General features: G+C 41.2%; 2 long non-coding RNA genes across 2 annotated transcripts; both read left to right on the plus strand.

Annotated features, from left to right (window-relative positions):
• Nucleotides 1-10590: 10590 nt before the first annotated feature.
• On the plus strand, nt 10591-12855 carry LOC142052151 (uncharacterized). The gene is made up of 3 exons (XR_012658740.1): nt 10591-11167; nt 11492-11598; nt 12765-12855. It is a non-coding gene; the product is annotated as an uncharacterized LOC142052151 (long non-coding RNA).
• A 2636-nt stretch (nt 12856-15491) lies between these two features.
• On the plus strand, nt 15492-20099 carry LOC142061889 (uncharacterized). Its single transcript, XR_012662292.1, has 2 exons — nt 15492-17465; nt 18136-20099. It is a non-coding gene; the product is annotated as an uncharacterized LOC142061889 (long non-coding RNA).
• The last annotated feature ends 5179 nt before the right edge of the window (nt 20100-25278 follow it).

A 25278-nucleotide genomic window follows, 5' to 3' on the forward strand; every position in this document is an offset into this window, starting at 1 on the left:
ATGCTTCTTAATAGCTTAACACTGGACTCCAAATAGGTAGCATCTCTTTAATTTAAAACTTCTGATTGGAGGTTGATTTCCTAGCTTTTAGGGACCAGCTTTTGAGTTATGAGCACTTGAGAATGCTGTTATTTTTATCTCCTTTTTTCCACTCAAGGGTAACTAAAACCTAACTTCCTATATCTAATTTCTTCTCATCGCTGTAAGCTCCATGCGCGTGCACACACACAGAGGATCATAGCTTCATCTGCCTCTTATGGACCCAAAGTGCTTCAGAGGAACAACTTGAAATGTCATTACTGTTAGGACTCTCTTTGACACAAAAATAAAGTTCCAGCTATGCTGTAAAATTACACAGCTAAAGTGAATCTCAATTTTATTTTGCTTGGAACTCAATGGATAATCTTTGGTACAGAAATCAGCTAGATGAAGGATCATGAATTCATGGGTCTTGAGCCTCTTGTGGTTCATGAACAAGTCAAGTGTGGCTCAAGCACGCAGGCAAAGTCACGCAGCAACGGCTGTGTCTTGGTGGTGCCAGCCCTATGGTAAACCACACACCCAGAGAGATGATGGAGCAGTCTAATGGGGAGTGTTTACTCAGTTCATTGGTTCATCCCCACCCTTGGCGAGGGAGGTGGCTCCTTCTGGTACCTCCCACATGACAAAGCTTTCCTGGAGTGCTCTGCCGAGCCTTGGCTTTCTGGCTTTCAGTTCCTTCAGAATTTCCTAATGGTACTCCTAAGATAAGCAAGTTGTTTGTTGCACTACTGGATATGTCTTCTGTTTTGTTTCTGACCCCTGAGACCAGTAAAAATCACGTATCAGAAGGGATCTTGCTTGACATGAAAAGGTGTTGAGTCTGCAAAAAGCAGTAGTTCCTTAAGAAAAAAAGAAAAAGAGGAAAAAAGAAAAAGAGAAAAAAATATACAGAATATACAAGACTCTGCTTTCTGTGTGCTCTCACTCAAAATGTGAAGACTCTGACAGTCACATTGCTACAGGGACTTAGAAGACATTACAGAATGAGTGGGACACAAGGAGAAAAGGACTTTTATCACTTAATTGGCAAAGCCAACATAACTTCCTATTCTATATGGGGAAAACAAAAAGGAGACACTCTTAAAAAAATAAAAGCTTTAGGCAAATGAGTAGGTGCTCAAAAAAAATATTTTTTTTCCCACTTGAATTTATTATATTGAAGTGTCGCTCATCAAAATACAACATTTCAAATAGTTCATACAGTCCATCCAAAAGATGGACAGAAATCCCACAGTCTTCATTAATATTTTTTTTCTTTTTTCAGTCTACGCTTCTGCCTGTTTTGTTGGGGCACCATGAGGCAGGTGGAGGCGTGTAATACTGCAGGGAGTTAGGCAGGGGTGGCAGCTTAAATAAGAGCCATCACAGTGAAAATAGTCTGACAGTCATTTCAATTGAGTTGCTTCCTGCTGGGGATAGACATCTGATGGCCTTATTTCCATACGAGAGCAGCAGATATTTTAATAACTATGTCATTTTTCACCAGCAGGCTATGAATATTCAATAAAAAATATTTCCTACAGTATTTCTTATCCTGGCCTTTTTCCCCTCCAAATGAAATTAAAAAGAAGATGAGGAAAAAGTCACAGCTGCTTGCTCTACATTCCCATTTTTTAACTTTGTTGCTGTTCTTTTGCATAATACTACAACTATCCAACGATCACAAGAAATCCTGGGTTGCAACTACCAGATTTCACACCTTTTGCTCTGCTCCAAATGCTTACCCTTCAGCGGCCCAGAAAGTAGTAACCACCACTGCTGTATCTGTCATGTTAGCCTCTTCTTTAGGGCTGTTTGACAGAGCATAAAAGGTGGTGTAAATTGTACAAGCCTGACACCATAAGAAGAAGTTTCTGTACAAAATTAATCAGAAAAGATTACTTTTGTTCCTTCGTCAGACTCGTAATCACAGAAACCAGAGATTTCAGGAGCACAGGAACCTAGGTCCATGTTGATGCCCAGCTGCTGTCCCTTAAGATTTATACTTAGGCAATGACGACAGTCTTGTTTTACCTCTACTGTGCCTCCTGAATATATAAATAGATTAGGGCCATTGATACAGCATCCGCCAGGAACTACAAATATTTAGGATCTGGAATTATTCCTACAGAAGTCAATGGAACTCTTACTGACGATTTTAATGAATGTTGGACCAGGCTCAAGGACAGGGAAAGAAAAGGTTTTGTTTCTGTAAGTACCTTAGGCCTATTCTGACCTCCGCTCTAATATTTTATTTTTTTCCAAGCATTTAACAGGAACAAATATTTGTATAGGTGTTACACAATTGTTCTATGGGGAAATGTTGAATTACAAAATAAACTGCATTCCGGACAAATTGTAATTACTGCCCAGGAGAGTGAACACCAAGAAACTGCTTCCTCTCAGTTCTGGGAACCAGGCGTGTACTGTGCACCTGATCAGAAAAAAAAAAAAAAGAAATAAAACCCCCAAATAAAAAAAGAAATCCCACAACCAGAGGACTTGCACAGATTCACACCAACATGTTTGGGATTTCAGAGTTCCGCACAGATGTCAGATAGGGGACTGGGGTAAGAGGAACCAGTGCCTGGTAATTATGGTTACATGAGCTGACATAAAGGAAATTTGAGATTAGAATCTCTCCCCCAAATCCAGAGGCCAGAACTACACCTCCTGTTTACCAGAAGTAATCCCCTTCACTTCCATGATACAGCTCCAGATACACATTACACATGCAAAGGGCAGGATCAGGCCTTCATGTATTGCTTTTTCCACAGTGCTGTGTCAAGAGTTTCAAAGATGTGTCACCATCACCTCTAAGTGTTAAAAAAAACTCCCAACTACATGTCAAGCCTCAAAATTCCTGAGATGTGCTAAAAAGTAGACTTAAAAATAATAAATGCTTAGCTTTCTTAGTTTGCCCACCCCGTTTCACAGTATGTAAAGTTCACATATTTCAGATTTTTCTCTAAAACCACAGGGGCAAAAAATTTATTTGTTTCCCAATAAAAACTGAGATTCTCAGGTGAAAACCAGACTGCAGTCCATATTGTGAAATTCATGAAGCCAGAGGGCTCAGCAGTGGCAAGTTGACAGACTCCTGTCGGATGAGAGCAAGAGGTGGGTGGCCAGCCAGAGTTGGCAGGGGCTGATTCTTAAAAGCCAGACAAAGGTAAATTGGAGCCAAGGGGTTCGTTGCGTGGCAAGCATGACCTGAGATCACATTTGTACCAGGTGTTCCTGCATCGTGCCATACAGGCAGGACCACTGCTGCCATCAATCCTTCAGCACACGCCCCCACCTACCCCAACACATATAATTCCCCTCATTCGGGCTTTTGCCTGCTTCAGCTGCTGATCCAGCTTTTGCTGACGGGAACTAATGTGCTCCTCCCTCATGTCCATAGTCCTCCCAGGTCCTGTCCACCACCCTGGAGGGCGCAGGGTCTCTTTTCACAGAAATGGGAGCACAGAGTCACCCTGTGGGGCCCCAAAGACCTTGGGGTGACTCACCCCTCCTCCCCACCAAGCCTGGGCCTTACACACCCCCTCTGCCAGAGCTCAAGTCTTTGCATACCCTGGGGCTTAAAAATGACCCTTTAGGGCAAAATGAGAGTTGAGGGACACAAACCATCTCTGTAAATGGGTCTTCAACAAAAGACAGCTGCATGTGAGGTATAAGGCTGTGGATCAATAAAATGGGCCCAATCGTTTCTATTCCCTCACAGAAGTGGAACATCCTTGGGCTTAGGGCAAAATCCTCAGAGATTTCGTCAATCTTTCTCTTACAGTTTATATTTTTGCTCTGAATCATTGGAGACAGTTAAACAGTCTGTCTGTCTCTGCTCTGACCCAGCCAATTTCCTTTGATCTTGTGTGGGTATGCAGTTAAATAAAACCAAATTCCTCAGCTCCTCCTTCCTGAGGTACCTTTTTCCTTCCAAACCAGGAGGCTTTGCTTCTCCAGCCACTCCTGATTTTTCATTTCTACTATCTGTGAGGGAAGAGGGGTACACTCTCCACCTCTTGGAGAAGCTACAGGAATCAGTTCTCATAGCCAGCCAATCTCTTGTCCTCTACCCATGTTTGCAGCTAAACAGGGGATGAAAGGCTCACTGGCATACCATCGTCCCCAGCTTCTCATGTGGGAAAAGATCAGAACCAAGACTAGCATGCTTTACTAGCAATAGCAGGAGCCATGCTGCAAAACTACCTGCATTGTATGGACATCAAAAGCTTCCCAACCGGACAAAGGTTGAGGCAATGGCTTTTGTTTTGTGCCACCTCTTGTGGCTCTTCCAACTGACCAGTCGTCTCCTCTCTCTATGAAATAGCCCCATGCAGAAAGGCTCAGACACTACAGACATTTTTTACATATTTGTCCTCATAGTTCTGCCAGAAGCAGGGAAGCACACCTTTAAAATAAATGGGAAACTAGGTGAGTAGCACACCGAATGTCACACAGGACATCTGTGGTGTAGCAGCTCAGGCTTTCAAAGGCCACTCTCGGGTACCTCAGCCACTCAACCGCTCCTCCTTTAGTTGGGTTTGGAGCCAGGAGATGATGTCTAAACACCCTTTTAATAAAAAGAAAACCAGGTAAAGCTTTCAGATATAGATCCAAGAGCCTAGCCTTAATTCTCCACAGAAGCTCCATTTGCTCCAATTTCAGTCATGGACAGCTAAAGAAAACATTCTAGGCCACATTGTCCACTCATTCAACCCTGCAAAAAATCACTCAAACTGACAGCTTCACCAAAGAGTTTCCCATATATCTTATTTCTTTCTCATTCCTTGGACGTAGCCCTCATCCAGATGAGGCTAAATCATGTAAAGCAGAAAAAAGGTGACACTGATCATGAAAAAGGAAATTGTGAGAGGGTAGAAGAGCAATACCATTTTCCCCCTCCCCATTTTCCATAAAATTGTGCCTTTGCTAGCATATTACTTTAGCAAAGGAAGGGAGCATGGGTTGCATTTTGGGTAAAGTTCAGCCTCCTCCTATGGTTGATACCTGGACCAATTGTCCAGTGCAGCCAGTTTGTCAACAGTCATAACTTGTCCTTCTAAGCAAGAGTACACCAAAGAGAATGGGGAATTCAGACTTCAGGCTGGATAACAAGTATTTAAATAGCTTTCCAACTCAATGAGGCATTTTAAGCTTTTCATTAGCAGTAATTATGCAAGAGGTAGAGGTCACCACCAGAAATTTTACAGAGCTTAAAGAGGCAGGATTCAAAATGAATTTAAAGTTAGAAAATTAGATTGTACATTAACACAAGAAGCAGATAGATGGAAGCCATTGATATTGTGAATCATTCTCCTGAAAATTAATTGCCTTTATTTAAAATTATTTTGCTTTCTTGCAACTTTTGACTATTAAAGCACAAAAGCTTTAGGTCCGAGATGCTATTAAGAGGGCTCAGTGAGGAAAATGAAGAGAAACATCACATTGAATTAGCTTCTTAAATTATCATGCAACTATTAATTTATTATTTCAGACAGGGAAAAACAAACCTCTTGTCATTTGGCAAACAAAATCTTTCCTTCATTCTTCCTGTCTACTACATCAGGCCAAGCCAACCCAGAGAGAACTAAAGACTTTGGTTACTGATGTAGAAACCAAAGTTCTCTACCCCAAAAGTGCTTCCATGTAGGTGGATTCTGAGCAACAACATTTATAGGATCACAGCGCTTGTGTAAGATGCTGCCTTTCTCTCCAGTAATATTCCAGGAGTAGCAACAGAAGAGCTGTAACACAGCTGGAGGCCCTTGGAAACCATTCTGATTTACTGAAGTAGCTGCATACAGCACTGTGAAGCTGACCCTCGTGCTCCTTTGAGAGCAAGCCTGTGCTTAGAAAACTCATCATTCATTTTCGCACCATGTGGGTCAGAATCCCTGAAGGACCGTGGACTTTCAAAATGTAATGTACCTACTCTTTGAAGGGTCGTGGCGTACAAAGCTAGTCTCAGTGCTCAGCATGAGTGCTGATGCTAGGCTTTCCACCCAGCATGCTTCCTCACTCCAGGGCAGCTATAGCCTCATTAAGAACAAATACTGACTGTGCCCATGCACAAACTTTGAGTAGAAGGATGAAGGCAAGCAAAGGCTTCTTGAGCCTTTGCCCCATGGTTTGCATCTCTGTGGAGACAAGCTACATATTGGTTGCCCAGATCAAATTCTTAAGAGGTATTTGAACCTTTAACTAAGCAAAGTTTCACAGAGAGAGGTAATCAAGGGTTTATATCAAGATGGAAGTAGCTTACTGGTGGGAAACAGACTTCCTGAAACATGGGAGCATTATTCCCCACAAGGAGAAGGACAACCTGTTTGATGTTACAAGCGTACAGATTCTTTAGAGAGCAACCAAGTCACCTGTAATAGGCCTGTTCTCTATATGTCACTACTGTCCATCCAGAGGAGCTTCAAATACTGGCAATGTGATTATTCTAGGTTGGCAGTTCTGAACAAGTAAGTACAACCTGGCACATTAGTTTTCTTTATCCATTTTTGATTTAGGAGTTGAGGGTTTCAAATGGACTGAGCAACTCAAGAACATTTGAAACCACCAGCAGGACGCGCTCCAAAATCACAGAGCACATCACATGTCTTGATCTGCAGGAATCGGAAGAGACCAAGTCCCCAGCAAACTCTGCTAACAAGTGAAGCTCATTTGGCTTTGAAAGCGATACACTGTTTTCTAGCAGCTATCAAACTGCTCATAATGGCTTTAAAATACACTGTAATATAACAGGATGAAAGTCACAATATATTCTTATAGACCTGCAGAAGCTGTAATTTCATGTTCAAGCCGCAAGAGTCTGGATTCCTTTAGCAATGGATGTGAGTTCACTTCCTGGTCGTGCTAGTAAAAGACCTCTCTGATTACAGGGCACAGGAGAACCAAGACTCTATAAATGTAAAGTAGTAAACTTTTCTTACCTAAATAATAGAGGGGCTGCATGTTCCTGTCTGAACTACAAGCTCTGGTGGTACCAGTTAAAGCTGAATATCAGTTAATTCATTCAGAGGCTGCTACTGGATAAATACATAATAATGGAAAACAATACTTCTTAAAAGGCATACAGTGAGTTAAATAATGTGGACTCTCGTCAAATATGGAGAACTGTCTCTCATAAGAAGTCTTTAGTTTTGATTAATCATTTGTAATCTGATCAAATGGAAGAACACAAGCTGCCTGGTGCAAATGACTATTTTCCCCTCTTTAACAGCTGACCCAACAATTGAACACCCTTCTGGGTTGAGGAACAAATTAATATTCCTCAACTGACTTGAAAGCTTTTAAGGACTGAAACAGGCTGCATATGGGGATGTAGCTAGAAGTGGGTTAAGTAGTACGCAATTAGCTGCATATAAACCATGAATCAGTCTGTTTTGATGATAAGACTGTAATTTCAGCTTTTGCCTTTTCAATATGTTTCACAAACACAATAGGCAGGCTCACACTGAAATGGGAGCAAAATATAACTCTTCTGTTGAGAGAACAAATTTCTTTTTCCTTCCTTAGTGCTCTCTAGGAACCAGGAGGAAGGTTCAGTACAGCACTACAGACACCTTCTGAAGTTGTGTTTGTATGGTCAAGCCCTTCAAAAAACACAAGGAAAAGATTCACATTAACGTTTGAGTGTCCCATGGGGAAATGAAAAACCTCACCAATATGGTCAGCAGATCAGACTTTCTGTGTGATACCATGCTTTTAAGTAGTTCAGTGTGACTGCGCATAAAATTGGTGAGTGCTAAACAGGTGATTTATTCTAGCTAAAATTTTCCCCCTTCCTAAATTGAAAGTAAGTCTTGTAGTTTATGTTTGTTTGTCAAGTCTGTTGTTTTATTATTAGAATTTAATAAATACTTACATCTCTACCTGAATTCACAGAGTAAATTATTACTGATGCTTCAAAAGGAGACTAGAGGTAACACAGAAGTTCAAGAAACACCAAATGAGGAGTGCATTAATCTGGGGAATGTAAGAAAAAAAAAGCAACACTAAAACCAGCTTCAGATTCATCTTAGAGTTTCTGTCCCAAACTATTTTAATTAGCACCATTTTATGGTTCAATTCCCTTGTACTCCTTGATTTAAAAGACAGGCTTGGTCTACACCGTGATTAGTAACATAAAATCTGATCAAACGCAGTGGGTTACACAGGGACCAGTGTTAAAAGAAAGTTAAATGAAAAGAGGGTATGGCCATAGATGTTTTAATCACTAACCACAACATCAGGCTAATGTGAACAACAATTTCATAAGGATTGATTAATTTTTTTTTTATGTGATGATTTTTATTCTTTGGACTTTCTCCCAAATCTCCTTCTGCTCAGAGAATTTTAGGTTAAGGCTTAGGTGTCCTCTCTCTGGCCAGAGAGAAAGGGTAGGCAGAAACACAGGAGAAGTTCTAGGGGGACCCATTCACTGAGGCCAGTTGCAGCATCATAAATTATGATACATGCCTACATTAATTTTGTCAGCACTTCATGTGTGAAATATATTGTCAGATTTTGCATATTACTTTACTACTATGCACACACAGGAGAACACCCTTTCTGCAAAGATAAAATTAAGGATACTAAGAGAAACAATTTTTCAGAGACGCAACCTTCACCTCTGCTTTTCCTTAGCCTCCCAAGGTTTCATGGCTTACTTTTGACCTCTAACTTTCTTACTGCTCCTACTCTGTTTCATAGGCATGCACCTCCAAACCAGTAATGACGGTTATTTATATTTATAGTGCAGTTGTGAGCCTGGCCTTGGCAGTATCTCACAGACTATGGCATTAGCCATGATTAAGCTGAGCCCAAACTGTGCAAAATGAGAGCTCAAGCTCTTACACGGTGTAGTAACAGGGGTTCTGGCCCCTGTTACAGATCTGAGCTGTGTTTTAAGAATACAGTAGAAAATCTGTTTCCTTTTATATGCAAAATCAATGTAACTACAATAAGAATAAAACATGAAAAAGATTATGCGTCTCAGCAATCATAGCAGTAGAGTCTAGAGGATAGGATGCCTTTTCCTTCTCTTATTCATGCATGTCCTTCTGTTCATAGCATTTTGGGACAGTGATGCCAACAATGAAGCACTGCAGTGATTTATTGACAGTTTGGTAGGAAAGGGGTGAACACCTGGTAAAGGGAGCAAGCATGTCTGGAGCAAAGAATAAAATGAAGACTTCCTGGCTGTAGTTCACATCAAACTGTTGTAAATCAGTAACAGAACTGGGCCACTTAGTCATCTTCTGTTCCAAGAACAGTTTTCTCTACTCGAGTCAACTAAATTATCAGATCATTTAGTGGATGGATACACCAATTCCTGACCTCTTCTGAGAGTTTTTCTCTGCATGCTGATGTATGGGCATGACTATGGGGCTTGGAGCAGGCTCAGGAAGGACCATCTCTCTTATCTCTAGTAATAACTATACATGAACCTGTATTGCCCTGTATTTGTTCTTAAGAACAATTCTATGGTACCTAATACAACCATGTTCAGCCTGAGTGAGTTCTGGAACACTCTGGTAGTCAGATAGAGCCAGGAGTGGTTTGGAGCTGGTCCTTCTCCTTATCATGTTTAACCACAGAGAAGATAGCTAGCAGGAAAGTTAACTAGACATTTAGTACCTTAGTTCTGGTTTACCAAAGGAGAAATGATCTCTGGTTTAGAGGAGAAACTGTATGAGAAGTGGCTAAAGTCCCTTAGTTTGTTCAGCCTGGAGAAAAGGAGGCTGAAGGCAGACCTCATCATGGTCTGCAGCTTCCTCACAAGGGGAGGAGGAGGGGCAGGCACTCATCTCTTCTCTCTGGTGACCAATGACAGGACCCAAGGGAATGGCAGGAAGATGGGCCAGGGGAGGTTTAGGTTAGATATTAGGAAAAGGTTCTTCACCCAGAGGGCGGCGGAGCACTGGAACAGGCTCCTGAGGGAGACAGTCACAGCACCAAGCCTGACGATATTCCAGAAGCACTTGGACAATGTCCTCAGAGACATGGTGTGAATTTGGGGTTGTCCTGTGCAGTGACAGGAGTTGGACTCGATGATCCTTGTGGGTCCCTTCCAACTCAGGACATTCTATGATTCTATTCTATGATTACCTTGATAGTGTTTTAAAGAAATATTTACAGGAGAAATAGAAGAGATACATCTGCTCTTTGGGTGTTTCTCTCATAGAGGAACCTTATGAAATTTGGTAGGATTTTAATACATAAATTTATAGATGTTTACTATTGTTGAATAGAAGTGATATATAAAGGCCTGCAGCTATTAAAGCACTCCTGCCTCCAGTGGAGAAGGGCCAGGTAAGAGACCGTTGGCTTAATGTGGAATGAAATAATTTATCTTTTTAACTATCCTATAGAGTCCCATGCATGTGATGTAATTCTCTACTCAGTTCCACAGAGAAGGTATCATTTCCTATTAGACTCCATTGGGTGTTTGTATATAGGTTTTCTTTCACAGACTCCTCAACATAGCCAGAAAATTCATTTTCTCTGTGTAAACTAAGTGGTGTAGCTCTTTTTCCTCTGAAGTCGTATGATGTCTGTCACCACAAAAGCAGCCTACATGCAGCTGTATCTTGTTTTGGAGCCTATACTCTTGCATATGGTTTCTAGATGGAGGCAAATATCATTGCAACTGAGCTATTTAAATAATATATTGTCACATAATGATTAATTTCTCTTTTATTTTCAGCATGAAAGTCTGTGGCATAGACCCCCATATGGTAAAATAATAGGCTGAAAGATTAGCCACCACCACCATCTGTTACTCGTCCCTGATTTCACTCCCTCTTTCAAGGGCTGATTGCAATTTAAAAATCTTTCATTGAATGAGTCTATTTTCTTTCAAGTTATTACCTAGATGACTTCAGTAATTCCATATAGATGGGGCCTGAAAAAGAAATGCTGAGAGCAGTGAACGCACGTAATACATTTGCATAATGCAGCGGAGGAGAGGGTGCTGTGATAGGAAATTCGCAGGGCTGGCATCTCACTTCACCCATCAGCGTTTACAAGAGCGTAACTCCATTGCCTGCTTTGCAGTCACTCCAGAAAGCCACGCTGCTGCTGCTGCTGCAAGAGAAATGAGGTCTTCAGTGTCCCATTTCTTACCAGAGTCATCTATTGTGTATAACAGGTGAGAGATAATAAACCATTTCTTCTTTTAGTATGCCTGCCTATTACATGTTGTTTTGTTTAGATGAGTATTTATATCTATATAGATGAACTTATTATGTCCAAAGCATAGGAAAGTAAAAGGCAGAGGAGGGGAAGGAAGGATAAGGAAAGCCAAACAAAGAAGAGCAAGCATGTCTTAGAAAATCATGAAGGGAAATCAATAAAAAAACCTATCCTGTGATCAAGATCCCCACTTATTTGTATGACTGACTCGCTCCAAGTCAAATTAATATGCACCATACCTTTGACATGTAGCCCTTCAACTGCATGCCAATCTTTGCAGGAGAACTTCTGCTATTTGAAGGCTCAGCACTGCAGGCACAGTGGACACTGGCTGCACTGTGCAGCGCAGTGCTTTGTGATAAACATGCATCATTCTCATGGATCAAGGTAAGGCAACCAAGCCCGGTAAGCAAACATACATGTTTAGCCTGTAGCAAATCCTGCTGAAAGCAGAAAGAATCCACACAATCAGGTTTTTGTGGGTTGTTTTTTGTTTTGGTTTGTTTTTTTTTTTGCTATGGGAGACACTGCAAACGCATAAGCTGCATCTCCACATTTTACCAGCAGCAGTACTGAAAACATTACTGCTGTTTCTGAAACAGAAGTAGAAACAAATAGCTTCTTTCATAGTAGCCCTATTTATGTTCACATTTGAGCAGGAAAAAACCCGCCACCATTGTGCCTTTGGACAATGTTGTGTTTAGAGGCACCCTCTTCCTTCCCTGTCTCTGTGTGCAAGTTCTAGCCGGGGACCTCCCCTTAAGGCTACAAAGTTTTCTCTGTTTCAACTTTGAACTATATGTAATGTACAACATGGAGTCAATGACGAGTAACATTTTTCTATTACATGGGTAAAAATGTTCAACTCCTTTAGCAATGAAATGAAATTTCACTATCAAATTTTCAGTTTTGAGTGAGCAATTGCTTTATTCCAGGCTACCATTAGAAACACTTAGACTACAGGATCTGCCTGTATTCATGTCCTTCTTTTCACACAAGCATAGAAAAATATTTAACTTGCAGCTTTTTACTCCATTCTGTCAGCTGAATGGATGCTAAGTGTCATGGCTGTCCTGCATTTGCTCCACGACTGATTCAAATCACACATGCTTGAGCCACTGAGGTGTGGGCATATTCCAACTACGAAATCCCACTCTTCTCCTTAGCCTGGTCTTGGGTCCCATTTCCTGTAACGTGCCCTGTCAGCTTTACTTTCTAAATTAGACTTCAGGCATATGAAAATGACTTCCCTGCTCGTAGACTGCCCAGCATATCATCAGGAAGCAATAAACAAAAACCTCAAAGAGGTACTTCATGCCACATGGAGTGAACTTTGTTTTCTAGATCCATCACTTCAATTGTTCACTACGAGATGTCAGGCCAGATTCTCAGTGGAAGTAAATCAGCCCAGCTTTGCTATGCGTGACACAGCTGCCCCAAAACTGAGCTACTAATGTTTATGTGCAGGAACAGTCTAAATGTCACTCTTAAGTCTGGCTCATGATTCAGAAGACCGTAACTGTTTGACATAACCCATGTATTTGTTATTTTAGGGGGCTGGTTGGAAGGAGATGGCAAAGGTTTAGGAGTCAATGATCTCCATCAGCTCTACAAACAAGGCAAGACTGCTGGGCTTTATTTTCTTTTGGGAACTTTCCAAGCATCAGTACTTTGCAAGTTGCCCCCATAGGCAGTTCAGTGTCTGTTTCAAGTTAATGTGCTTTGTTTTTCAGGCCACAAATAAAATCAGAACAAAGTAAAAGTTCAGATTTGTTTGAAAACAACCCAAATTGTGTACCATGTGAAAAGAAAGGTAAAAAGAAGGTCAGGGAAGCTGGGAGTAGAGAGGGCATGGGATAGGGAAAATCTCTCCAGAGGAGGGAATGTGATTTTTAACACACACAGAAAAAGAACAAATTGAAGAGAGCAGAAAAAGCTAATAGTTAGAAAGTCTACATGAAAATCACTTCGAAATACTGTAGCTCCCTTTCTCCTGGTAAGATTCTGGTCTCGCTCACAAGAGGGTCAAAGGGACTGAAACTACTAGCTCTCGTATTACCATTGTATTAGAGGCACATGAAGCAATGACAGCAATACAGCCAAGATACCAGGCCAAATTCTGCCTTTGATTACAGGCATTCAACTAATTTGAGAACCTTGTTCAACATGATATTTTAATTCTCTGATTCCTGAAAAAGCTATAGCAACAAAGGATGGCTTGCATTAATCAGATATCAAACACACACACCCCTTCGTTAAAACAAACATGACATCCAATAGAACGGTTTAGAGGGATTTTTTTTTTTCATAACAGCAAAGAACAGTTAAGGAAGGTACCTTTGTTTCCAAATTTGTGAATATGATTATGTGTTAGCTGATTTTCCCCCTACCTTATACTTGCTTTCATCCCACAGCTCTTTTCTCAAGGATGGCACCAGAGTTAGGCTGCTAACTTGGTGCTTGGAAGATCCAGTATTACAAATCTCCATCCCTTTACAAATACTGGATGAATATGGGGACAGTGATCCCCATCTGTCAGGTGGGGATTACATTTTCCCTGCAACATAAGTATGGCAAAATGAAGAAAACATATACTTCGGTGACAAGTTCTGTTAGTACCTCTTCTGGATTAACATATTTTCTCTCCTGTGTTGGATGTATTGCTTTGTGAAGTCAGCCTCAAAAATTTCCATTGACTACCATGGAAACTGCATTGGGCCAGTAGTAGCCATAGTGATGCCAGATGGTAAGAAGCTATGCATATGACTGTGATAGAGAATTGCTCACTGAATACTAAATTCAGATGACTGCGTTGGATCCAATGCAATCAGAGTTGAGCACAAATGCAGACAGGGAACCATCCCCCCAGTACAAAACCTAGATAAAAATGATGCAAATATTTTGTGAGAAATTAAACAGGGTAAAACTATATTCATTGATACAACTGCTTATCCTTTATCAGTGGAGAGGTTGCACCCTTTGATTCACTGGATGGGTTCATCATTCCATGAAGATATGCAAAAGAAAGGAAAAAAGAAAAAAAACAGCCAAGAGGGGGTGATTTGACTAAGATGAATGCTGAGCAATGGAACTGGCAGGCTCACAGAACTGTAAATAAGAGATGAAGCCTTTGAAACCCATGTCACCACTTCAAGGCTGGCTTCAAATCAGCAGTGACCCATAGCTATTATTATACATGGGTGAGATTTTGGTAACCTCCATGAATTGGGTTTGGGTTCTTAATCCAGTTAAGAGCAGATGTTCACATCAAGCAATTCAAAACCCAGACCTGCACTCTCAGGGAGTTGGAAGAAATGAAAAAACTAAATCTCATTTGTGACATTGAAAGGAATCGTGTCTTTGTCAAAAGCCAGAAATGAACCGGGCCAAGACTCCCTTCCTGCACTGCTCTGTTTAATAGTAAACCTCAGTGCCTGGATATTGCAATGAGGATAGCAAAGAGAAATTCAAGACAGATGAATGTGTTAACTGTCACCTGGGATAAGAAAGTTGGTAGAACGGAGAGAAATTTTTATTGCTCCTGTAAATTGTGTGTCTATGCTTTGCACTATTTTTTGCTTGTTTGTTTGTTTTATTCTGAAAACAGCACAGAAAACTCTGCCTGTGCAGAAAAACAGCACAAGCAATGTAGGCTTCACCAGGTAGGGGAAAATTTGCAATGTCCGGTTATCACCTTTCTCCAGCATTTTATTTCCTCTGCAAGAGAAGAGAAACAGGTCCTTACTTTTCAAAGGACCTCTTGCTGGCACCAACAGAGAGATGCAAATGAAAAGCAAAGCAACATTTTAGATAGTTTCCTTCCATGATAAAGTTTCAACGTTTTCATATATAAGTAAGAAGCAGTGGTAGACAAGGTGAGAAGCATATGACACTTTCATCTTGGATGACTAAAAAAATAATAGAAAAAAAGCCATTTTAGTAAAGCTGCAATAAGAAAAAGAAAAAAGGAAGCTTTACATGCCATGGATACAGCTAGAGGAGCAGTTTACAAGGCATGATTAACAACAGCTTGAAAACATTTCTCCACATACCAACTGCATGCATAAGGGAATATACTTTCATTATTGCTCTTATAATTAGCCTGAGGATGATCTTCCTAGATGAGCTAGGCACCTACCCGATATCTAGACATATTTATTTCCACAAGAAGAGACACTGATATAATGGCAATTTTGTGCAATGCAAATCACACTAAACCATTGTTTTTTTAAGTTCAGCAGCTGATCTTGCATGGTTGCTTACAAATGCAGGCAAAGAGACCACGCTGATAGCAGCAGTAAACTGAACTTATATCTCACATTGGCTTGAAGATGTAGTTTGACAAGTGCTGCTTAAACAAACCTGAGCATGTCAGTTATTTTCAAATGATTTACTCATTGCAGTCGCTCACAACATAAAAGCCAACAATCAGTCATTAGCACGCAACAGAGGAAATTTTCCCAGGGTATTATGTATCGTGTTTGGACAGTTAGAACTCGCCACTATTATTTATTCACGCCGCTATAAATTATTCTTCTCAAAATGAACCCGAGTCACGTAAATGCTGACTTGGAAAGTATCAGAGACCTCTCTTTTCCTGCAGCATGTATATTTCCTTTCTAATAAACTTCCTGCCCAAAAATGGAAAACCAAAAGCTAGTGGAGCTTAGGTGTTTAAAATCAATGCCCTGGAGGCATGGGGGAAAGCAGTTTGGTTAACATTTGCTGTATCCCTTTTAAGGCTCTAAATTCGTTGAGGGCTTAAATTATTCCAGCGCTGCAAAACAGCACCACTGAAACATGTGAACATCTTTCATAGTGGTGTAAGCATCAGATTATTTTTTGCAGACTTTTTCCTTCCTCTTTTTTTTTTTTTTTTAAAATACATATTTTGTCCTGTCAAACAATACCCAGCTAAGCACTCTAGATACACAGCTGTTTTAAGTAACTATGCACGGTGTTGCTTACAGCAAGGAAACCAGAAGCAGTCAACCAGACTGAGTCAGCCCTCTGCGCAGTGGCTTTTGGGACACAGATGCTGGTCATATTCCCAGTGTGATGGGATCTACTAGAAACTGTAGAGTAACACCAGTTCATTTTACACAAGCCTCCTGATAGGTAACAATGTTGTCTCGTGGACATTGTTAACAGGGGTTGGATTTAAACCAGGGAAAATAAGGTCCAAAAAGCTCCCTGGGAGTCGCCATAACCAACCAGGATCTGGTACCACATTATCATTAAATTGAAGCCATTTCAAGTTGTCTCTCTGGTGGTTCATTGCCACAGACACTTCCACAAATAGCGGATGAAAAAAATTCCCCTGTTAAAAGTGAAAAAAACCACCCCAAAACCAACAAACCCCATACCAAAAAAAAAAGGCACCAAAAATGCCTTCTGCCCCATTTTGGAAACACATGATTTTGAAAGACAGCTAGCCAGAGGTACTGAGGATGAACTCATAGAAGAGAAACTGAGTTGCACTCTTAGGTCCAAGGGCTCTTCTTGGGCTCATTCTGCTCCCACTGAAAGACAAGAATAATGCAATGCCCTCTGAAGTTATCAAACGGTTGCCGAGTTAAAGCCAAACTTTTTCAACAGATGGCCCTTGAGCATAGACCATGTTATGCCCTTCAGCTTCTACAACAGCTCTAGTGGTACCCCAGCGTGTTGTGGGGAGCAAGTATCCCACAGACCCTGGTCCAAACCATGAACAAGTTGGAAATTTTCAGTAGAAAGTTATATTTCTCACTGTTTAGTACTTTCCCTAAACCACATGAAATGCAAACGTGAGCAAAATTTTAGCCGCTCTTTGATGAGCACAGCAGACCGTCTCAGCTCTAACATGCTGTGAGATATTTGTGCTACAACTTCTGTATCTGACTTATGCAAACACACAGGTCAGAAGCACTGCATTCTGGGGCTAACTGCCTGCTCAAATCTGTGACAGCTTTATTGTCATACCATGGGGGAAGTAGATACCCCTTTGAAAATGACTTTGTCACTATTTTAGACATCACTGACATTTCTTTGGGATTTTCTGTCTGCAGCTCCACCAGACGCCGCTGAAAGAGAAGCAATTCTATTGACAAGTTACCCCTGGAGCATGCTGTAAATGGGAAGTCGTACCTCACTGAGACATTCTGGAGATACCTTCTTGTTTCATTTATTTGGCAAAATTTATCTCACAGATGCAGGAAACATACACGTTGAAGAAAACTATTACTGTTACTTAACTCACATAAACAGTGCTGAAGGTATTGGCAAATAAAAACAGTTGTCCTCCACTGATTGCTGCTGCCGTAAAATGTCTTTGGAGAATCGTTTCTCCAGAGCCTTCAGTGATATGAGACAAGCAGTTTTGATTTAGTCTTAAATATGTATCTATTTAGATGTTTCTATAATTTCTTCTATGGTTAGACCCAACTCTCTCCTTTTTGTTTCAAGACAGGACCAAAAGCACGCAGCCATTGTCTGAGTCAGGTTGTTCTAGTCTTATCTTTATCTGTTGTAAAGCTTGAACAGACAGAAGCTCTTACAGACTAAAATCAAACGATCAATTTTTGCAAGCTCAAGAAGATCAAATAATGTGAACAAGCATTGGGAGACAGATCTTTGATGGATAGAAGTTGTAACCAATGGTGTACACGAATTAATGACATGGCCCTTGAGCTTCGGTATTTCTTCTGCAGGACCTTAGCTTTGAACTCCTGAGGTCTCTATTTACCCATTTCCTTGCAGGGCATGTTTCCCACTTAAACAAACATTCTCAGGGCTCTTTGCATAGGTCAGGAAGTTCAGGATTCAGATTCACTCATGATCTTACTGAAATGAGTCATTTATTCTTTCAATTAATTATTCAGATATGCGTTTGCTATCGTTCTCCCCATTTTTTAATCTTTTTTTTTTTTTTTTTTAAATTCTCAGGATATGATCCTTGCAGGAAAGGCCTGTGCAACCAAGACAGCTGCTAAAGAATGATGTCACTCATTAATTTCACACCGGAAAAGTAAGTATGCTAGCAAATGTCTTACATGTCTGTGTTTATTTGTGAGCAACAACTAGTTTGGAGAATATCTACAGCTATGACTTAAGTCAAAACATGACAAATGTCAACACCTTGGTTAACAAATGCAAAGCAAAGCAAATGGCTTTATCCTAAATTGAAAGTCCCTTTTTGCACGTAGGAGAATGCTTGCAGTTTCATTTGCTGCAGAAGAAAGCCAGAAGCATAGCGGCTGGGGAGATCACCACATCTCACAGTTGTTTGTCCTCCCATCACTAACCTGCGTGGGATGCAGCTGCCTAGATGTTTGTTTATGAAACTCCCAGGCTTTGCTCATCAGGCTATGCTGCTTGAGCTAACAGCCAAGTCCTCCCCTGCGACCCATCCCAGTGACTTGTGGAGCCTGTGGGGAGCCGGGAGAGAGAAGACTTTTCCTCCCTATGCTGAATAACAGCTCCATTTTCAGCACCTCATTAACTACTGCAGCTGCAGCAGAATCACTTTTTTGGGGGGGGAGGAACAAACAACAAAGAAAACCCAAAACACAAACCCCAGCAGACCCCCAAACTGAACAATAGGCTCTGCAGGGTGGTTTAGCCAGTGACTCTTCTCCCTCCTCTGCTTCCCGTGCTGAGGAGCTCTCAGGGACACAGTGGAGCAGGGCACGCCTGAGGCCGCACAGAGCTCAGTCCCCAGTGCCTTATCCCGACGCACAGGAGACCCTTCCTAGCCATGCTGCCAGCAGGGGCAGCTGTACTGGCAGAGAAGTAGTCGCCACTTGGTAATATCTCTTAAAGAGATGTAAGCAGCACCCCTAGCTTTCTTCTGAAGTACTAGGAGACACAGATACTGTCATATAAGCCCAAAGCCATCTGAAATGTGTTTGTTTTCAGAGCGGGTATTGTCGATGCTGCATCAGTTGCTGCATCCATTACTGAGGAGAACACAGCTCTTCATACCATTTTCAAACCTGTTAAAACACCCTTTTCATCCCAATGTTTACAGCTAACAGAGTCAGCAGATCCAGCGAGACACCGCCTTCCCTCATCTCTCCAAGTTTCAGTATTATATCCATCACTGATGTCTGGGTTTTTTGAAAATTTGAATTTCAGAATGTACCACAGGATTCTGAGCGCTGTCTGTCCCACTGGCACGTGGACCATAATCCATACCAGCTCATGACAGACCTGTTAGCATATCTAGTTTGCATTTCATCTGGTTTTGAATTGTCCCTAATCCCCTTGACCTTACTGATCATTATAGGCAAAGGCAGTGCAACAGCACATACTTCTCATACTCTCCCTCAAAGGCAACCCACCTTCGACCTGCAAGCATCATCTTCACAGGATGCAGAACATCAGGCCATGGCTTTGTCTATGCAGCCATTCTGGCCATGGCTCCTCTATTATTACTGCCAGTAGAATATTAATTCCAGAGTTTTAATAAGAGGGTTTTGTGATTTCCTGGCTACTGTGCAGCTGAGGTAAATTGGAGCTGTGAGTAAGTAATAGCTAAAAAAGAAAAACCAACACTAAACCTTAGATCAAGCAATGTCAATGAGGCAGGGTGATAGAACATGAACCATAAGCAAGTAGCCACTTCTCAGGATAATGAAACTAAGCGGTTCGCCTCAGATCAGGCCATAATTTGGCATGCAAGAGAAATGAGTACAGAACTCTGAACTTTCAACCAAGCAACTGTTCAGCAAAGAATTTGACTTTTTCTGTGTTTTGGGGGGTTTGTGTTTTGTGGGGCTTTTTTTTTTTTTTGAGTGTGTGGGGTTGGTTTTCATTTTGTGGGGTTTGGGTGTTTTGTGGGGTTTTTTTTTGTTTTTGTTTTTTTGTGTGTGTGTGTGTGTTTTGTTTTTGGTTTTTGTTTTTTGTTTTTAAATAAAAGCTGTTGCCTGGACTGTTCGATTTGCACTAGTATTATGCACACTAGCTGAAAATCACACTGTGAAGATATGCTTTGAATAGAATACAGGATGTGTTGGTTTAAGGAAAATTTAGACTACACAAAATCTCCCTTGTTTCTTTCAGTAAATTTGCTGCAACAAGACTTTTTTCCTAATCCTGCCAGCTGAGACTTTCCGTGTCTGCATCCTTAAAGCTGTTGTTATTGTAAGAATAAAAATCTCATAAACCTTGTCTGAATACAGAACTAGACAATTCAGGGATTTTCCTGTCACTTGTGAGCACACCTTTTTAAACAATTGTTAAAGCATCCAGCCACATATGGTGCCAATATAAGAATCTGCAGAGCCAGTAGCTTACACACAGCCAGCGACCAGCAGTGGTGGTGATAAGAACAAAAGAAAATCACCAAGGTGATTCTCACAGGAAGTTTTCATTCGCTGCTCACCTCTAAGTGGTGCAAGTGTGTACTCACAGTTGTATATACATACACACCTGCCCAATTATGGCTTCTATAGGGAGCTGCGCTGTTCAGTGAATCTACCAGGATGAAAGATGAAGATGGTAATGATAATTATGGAAATAAACGAAGCCAAATAAAATATGTGCTTAAATTTGAAAGGGACCCAAATGGAAAGACCTCTGTCAGCTGTTCTAAGCTGTAGAAGCGTCCCTTTAATAGAAACTAAATTAGTTCAAAAAGCACATTTATTTTTACTCTCTCTCACACACAAAAACCGCCAACAAATCAAGCTGTGTTTATCTCTGCTAACTTCTTTTGGATTTTGACAGTCCAATTTTTCTTTATTTGATTTTGATATTTGCTAAAAGCACGCAACTGGCAACCGAAGAAAGGCAAGTATCCTGATTCCCAAGCAAACAGACTGCCTTGTGTCGGCAATTGCTGTCTTTTCCACACTGACCTGGAAGGGAGACCTCTGGGGGGAAGAGGGGTTGAATGTAATGTCACACGAATGCCATATTTTTGCAGCTGAACAGTGCATAATTTGCTGCACACGGTGTTTTTGCAGCTGGAATACCTAAATTGTCTAATTTGTCCAGGATTTAAAGGGTGGCTACAGCGAAGATGGAGACTCCCTTTTTACAAGGAGTCACATGGAAAAGACACGGGGCAATAGGTACAAGTACCTGCTGGGGAGATTCCCATTGGACACAAGATAAAAATTTTTCACAATGAGAACAATCAGCCGTTGGAGTAATGTCCCCAGGGAAGCGGTAGATTCCCCAACATTGGACACTTTTAAGATTGGGCTGGACAGGGTGCTGGGCCGTCTTGTCTAGACTGTGCTTTTGTCAAGAAAGGTTGGATCAGATGATCCACGAGGTCCCTTCCAAACTGGGATTCTATGATTCTACAATTATTATCCACACCACATAGCATCTCATGCAGAATCCTGTTATGGATGTATCAGAGAAATACAAACATATATAAGTTATTACAGTACATTTTGCCTTCCTTTTTTTTGCTGTTGCAGGGAAAAAATTGCCTCATTCAACCTGATGCAGGGCAGAGAATTATCCAGTGGAGATATGTGTCTGCTGTAGTCACACGAACAGCTTAACCTTTTTACTGAGCTTGTTACCCCACTGGGTAACTTAGGTGCTGCTAGCTGTATTAGTTACGCAAGGATATTAGTTATACAAGGATTCAGCACATGCACTGACCTGGCTTAACGGGGCCCAAAATCTCAATAAGGGGCTCTAAACAAACAGTTTGACTCTAACATAAACACAGCTATAGGGAACACAATGGTTGGTAGAGGAGAGAAGGCTCAGACCCTGTGCTCAGACCCTAAAGCTTTACCCATGTGGTAGTGTGGAGGAACCCACTGCAGGAAATGCATGTCAGTGGCCGCAAGTTTTGCAGACTGGAAGGCTGTGAGTTTGGCATTTTTTCCTTCCCCTCATCCTTATTTTAAAATAAAGCACTTTAGAAAGGATGAGAAATACTATTCTTAAAGGCCAGGAAATTTCTATGGTCAATTCAGAGTTTTCCTGTGGCTTAGAAATGTCCTATTCATCATGAGCTTGTATTCAGCCTCAAGGGCACCAGCCTCAGAAAGGGAGCACAGTGCCAGTATTTTTGGAGAAATCTCTCTAAGCTCAGGTTTATACCTGTGGTTGATCTTCACAAAACCAACACAGAACATGTTTTTTCTGTGTCTCTGACGCTCCACCTGCACAAACAACCAAACGTTATTCATGATTTTCCTATTACTAAAGGGATATCCATTGATCTGAGTGCTGCACAAACATGCTCTAGACTGCAATTTAAATGTCACATTGCATAAAACCATCTGCTTGCCTACCAAACTCAGCATTCCTTGCCCACCCCAAATCTTTGGGCACACTGTCCCAGCCCCTAATTAAAAAAAAAAAAAAAAAAAACAAAAAAAAAAAAAAAAAACAAAAAAAAAACTAAACCACAAACCAAAACCAAAAACCCAAACAAACCAAAAGACAAACCAAAACAACGACCAAAATATGAAGATGGCTATATCTACTTACCATTGCCTAAACAAAAATCAGTTTAAAAGCAGAGCTCAAGAAACTTTGTGAAATAGCACAATTTTGTGCTGTATGTCTTTTCTGTAGTAAAACCAGTGTTTCTTGCTGTGGTGGGCTCATCCCACTGGTGGGACGGTGGCAGCACTGCGGGATGGAGGCTGTGTAACCAAGTCCCTTCTGCATTGCAGGGAGCCTCATTTGTCACTTAAATTTCAGAGAAAGATACAGATTGTAAATATGCATCTGTTTAAGCTGTGATGCCGTAAGGAAAAATTGCTGGTGAAGCAAGATGGATAGCCGAAAATGAAGAATATCTTTTCCTGGCCATTTACTACCCTGAAACATTAGTAGAGAACACTGAAGAGCACCTGAAACAGTTTCACACCAGGATCTAGCTGCCCAGCCATTGCCAGAGATCTTTCAAGACAGGATTACAGTCTGGTCCTCAAAATACACCTTGGGAGAGAAAAACCCCAAACCAACAAAACAAACAAACCCCAAACTCATTTAAAATAGCTGCATTGCTATCTGCTTATCTTCACTTATATCAGCTACTTTTCGCTCAGATTGTCATTTTGTTTAGGTCACTATGGAAACTGCACAGTTTTTAATTTGCAAAGAGAGGGCTGTAGTACTAAATGCTAAATGAATATTGATAGCCTGGGAGCCTCCCAAATGACTTTTTAAAGACTCAGAAATGTTTACTAGGCATGGGAAGAGACTGACACTTGTGGAAAATGGGGGGGGGAAAGAAATCACCTTCTCTACTCCCCTGGTTTCTATTGAAGATGAGGAAATACATTTAAATTCACAAATAACTAGTTTGAGAAACATAATCAGATTTGAGTTTGGGTTTTTTTCCCCCTACCCTTTCCAGCGTTTCCCATTTAAAAAATAGAAGAGTCTCATGGACATACATAAAAAACCTCCTCAAACCCAAAAATGATAGCTCTTTTTTTTTTTAACCTTTACCTCAATCTGACAGTAAATTTCTCCAAGGGATTCTAGATTTAGCCTCATACAACTCCTTTCCCTTGATGCTCTGCTATGCCTCTGTCTGATGCGAATTCAGAAGCTGCATCTAATTTTAGATGCAAGAAAAGACTATCTGAAAAAAGAATTCTATAAAAAAGGGCAAACCAGACTCCTTTAGCCTCTGAAAAAGGGATGACAGCTCTTACACTATCACGTGGAGGACTGAGGGGTGCAATGCGCACCCAAACCAGGAGATACAACAGCAGGTTTTTACTTTCTATACTATGACTATTAATCTCTTTAATAGAGGCAAAGCTCTTTCAGGGCTGACATCGATATGAATTTTGCAGGACTCTCTGCTGTTCCTGGCTTAGGACCACTAATTAATAGGTCTTCAGCTAAGTGGCAGGCTGAGCCCCTGTGGTTATTAGCACGGCAGCTCTAGCTTGAGGAGGTGATGCCAAGCCATTAGGTACTGTGATATTACAGGCTCAGTGTCTCCAGTGCGCTGGCCTGATGTCCAGGAGCTGAAATTCAGGAGTGCTAGCATCAGCAAGCTTTGCTCGTTAGTCTGATGCCAAAGCCATTGCGTTGTTATTGGCTCAGCACTTCTGCTTGCTGAGATCAGGTCCACACGCACATCTCATTGAGGTCCCTTGCTCAGCACACTCATCCTGCTGAGTTAAGGCAAAATGCTTGTGGTTTCTTGCTGAACACATGTAGTTTACTGTTTTGATGCCAAGAGGTTAACAAACCTTGACAGCTCAGTTGGTCCTTCCTGCAACCTGGGAAGTCCACGGACATGACTGGCACGCGCCCTCTTCAGTGTCCGAGGGCAAGACTTAATGACAACGGATATGCTTTCGAGCAAGTAACCCTCATTGCTCTACAGTGTTCTAGGTAGAAAAACAAACCCTGAGTATGAACTGCAACCTGTACTGCACTCCCTGCAAGGTGATTACATCACCTGACAGCAGGATTACTTGAAAGCTACAAGCCTCTTCTAAAATATCTTCTCAAACTGCAATTTTATTCCACTTGAGACTGAGCAGACAGACCTCTATATGCCTGAGGCAAGTCCGATACCATATCTGAATGGCCCAATCCCCATCAAGTCTAGACATGTAGAGCCCTTGCCCAGGACTACTTGCAGGTGCCCTTCCAACCCATTCTCCTGGACAGCTAGCCTTGCCAGAGGATTATTTTTTTTTTCTGTGTATGTATATGTCTTTACACGTGCTGTAAGTTGCAATATTCAAGATGTAACATGTATGTTCAAAGCAAGACATAACATTTGCTATGTTTACATGCTAGTTTTCAGAAAAAGAAACAAGTGTCATTTCTCTCTTGAACATTTTAACAAATTAAAAATTCCAAGCACTTTTCCTGTGACAGTAGGGAAAGCAAAAACCTGGAACACCTTTCTCCTTACTTGCTTTCTTCTGATGCTTGATGGAATGACTATTTATCTGCATTCATTTATTCAGTCTAAATGGAGAGAAAGGCTTTCTGCTTGCAGGTGGTGGATGAGGCACATTAAGACATGTCCTACAGGTCTGGAGCCTGCCAGGCTAACCACAGAACACACCCGCACCTGCTGACCACCACCAGCACGACCTCTCTGTTCACCTCAGTAAAGAACTCTTC

This window comes from Phalacrocorax aristotelis, chromosome 1 (genome assembly GCF_949628215.1).
Source record: "Phalacrocorax aristotelis chromosome 1, bGulAri2.1, whole genome shotgun sequence".
Taxonomy (NCBI): domain Eukaryota; kingdom Metazoa; phylum Chordata; class Aves; order Suliformes; family Phalacrocoracidae; genus Phalacrocorax; species Phalacrocorax aristotelis.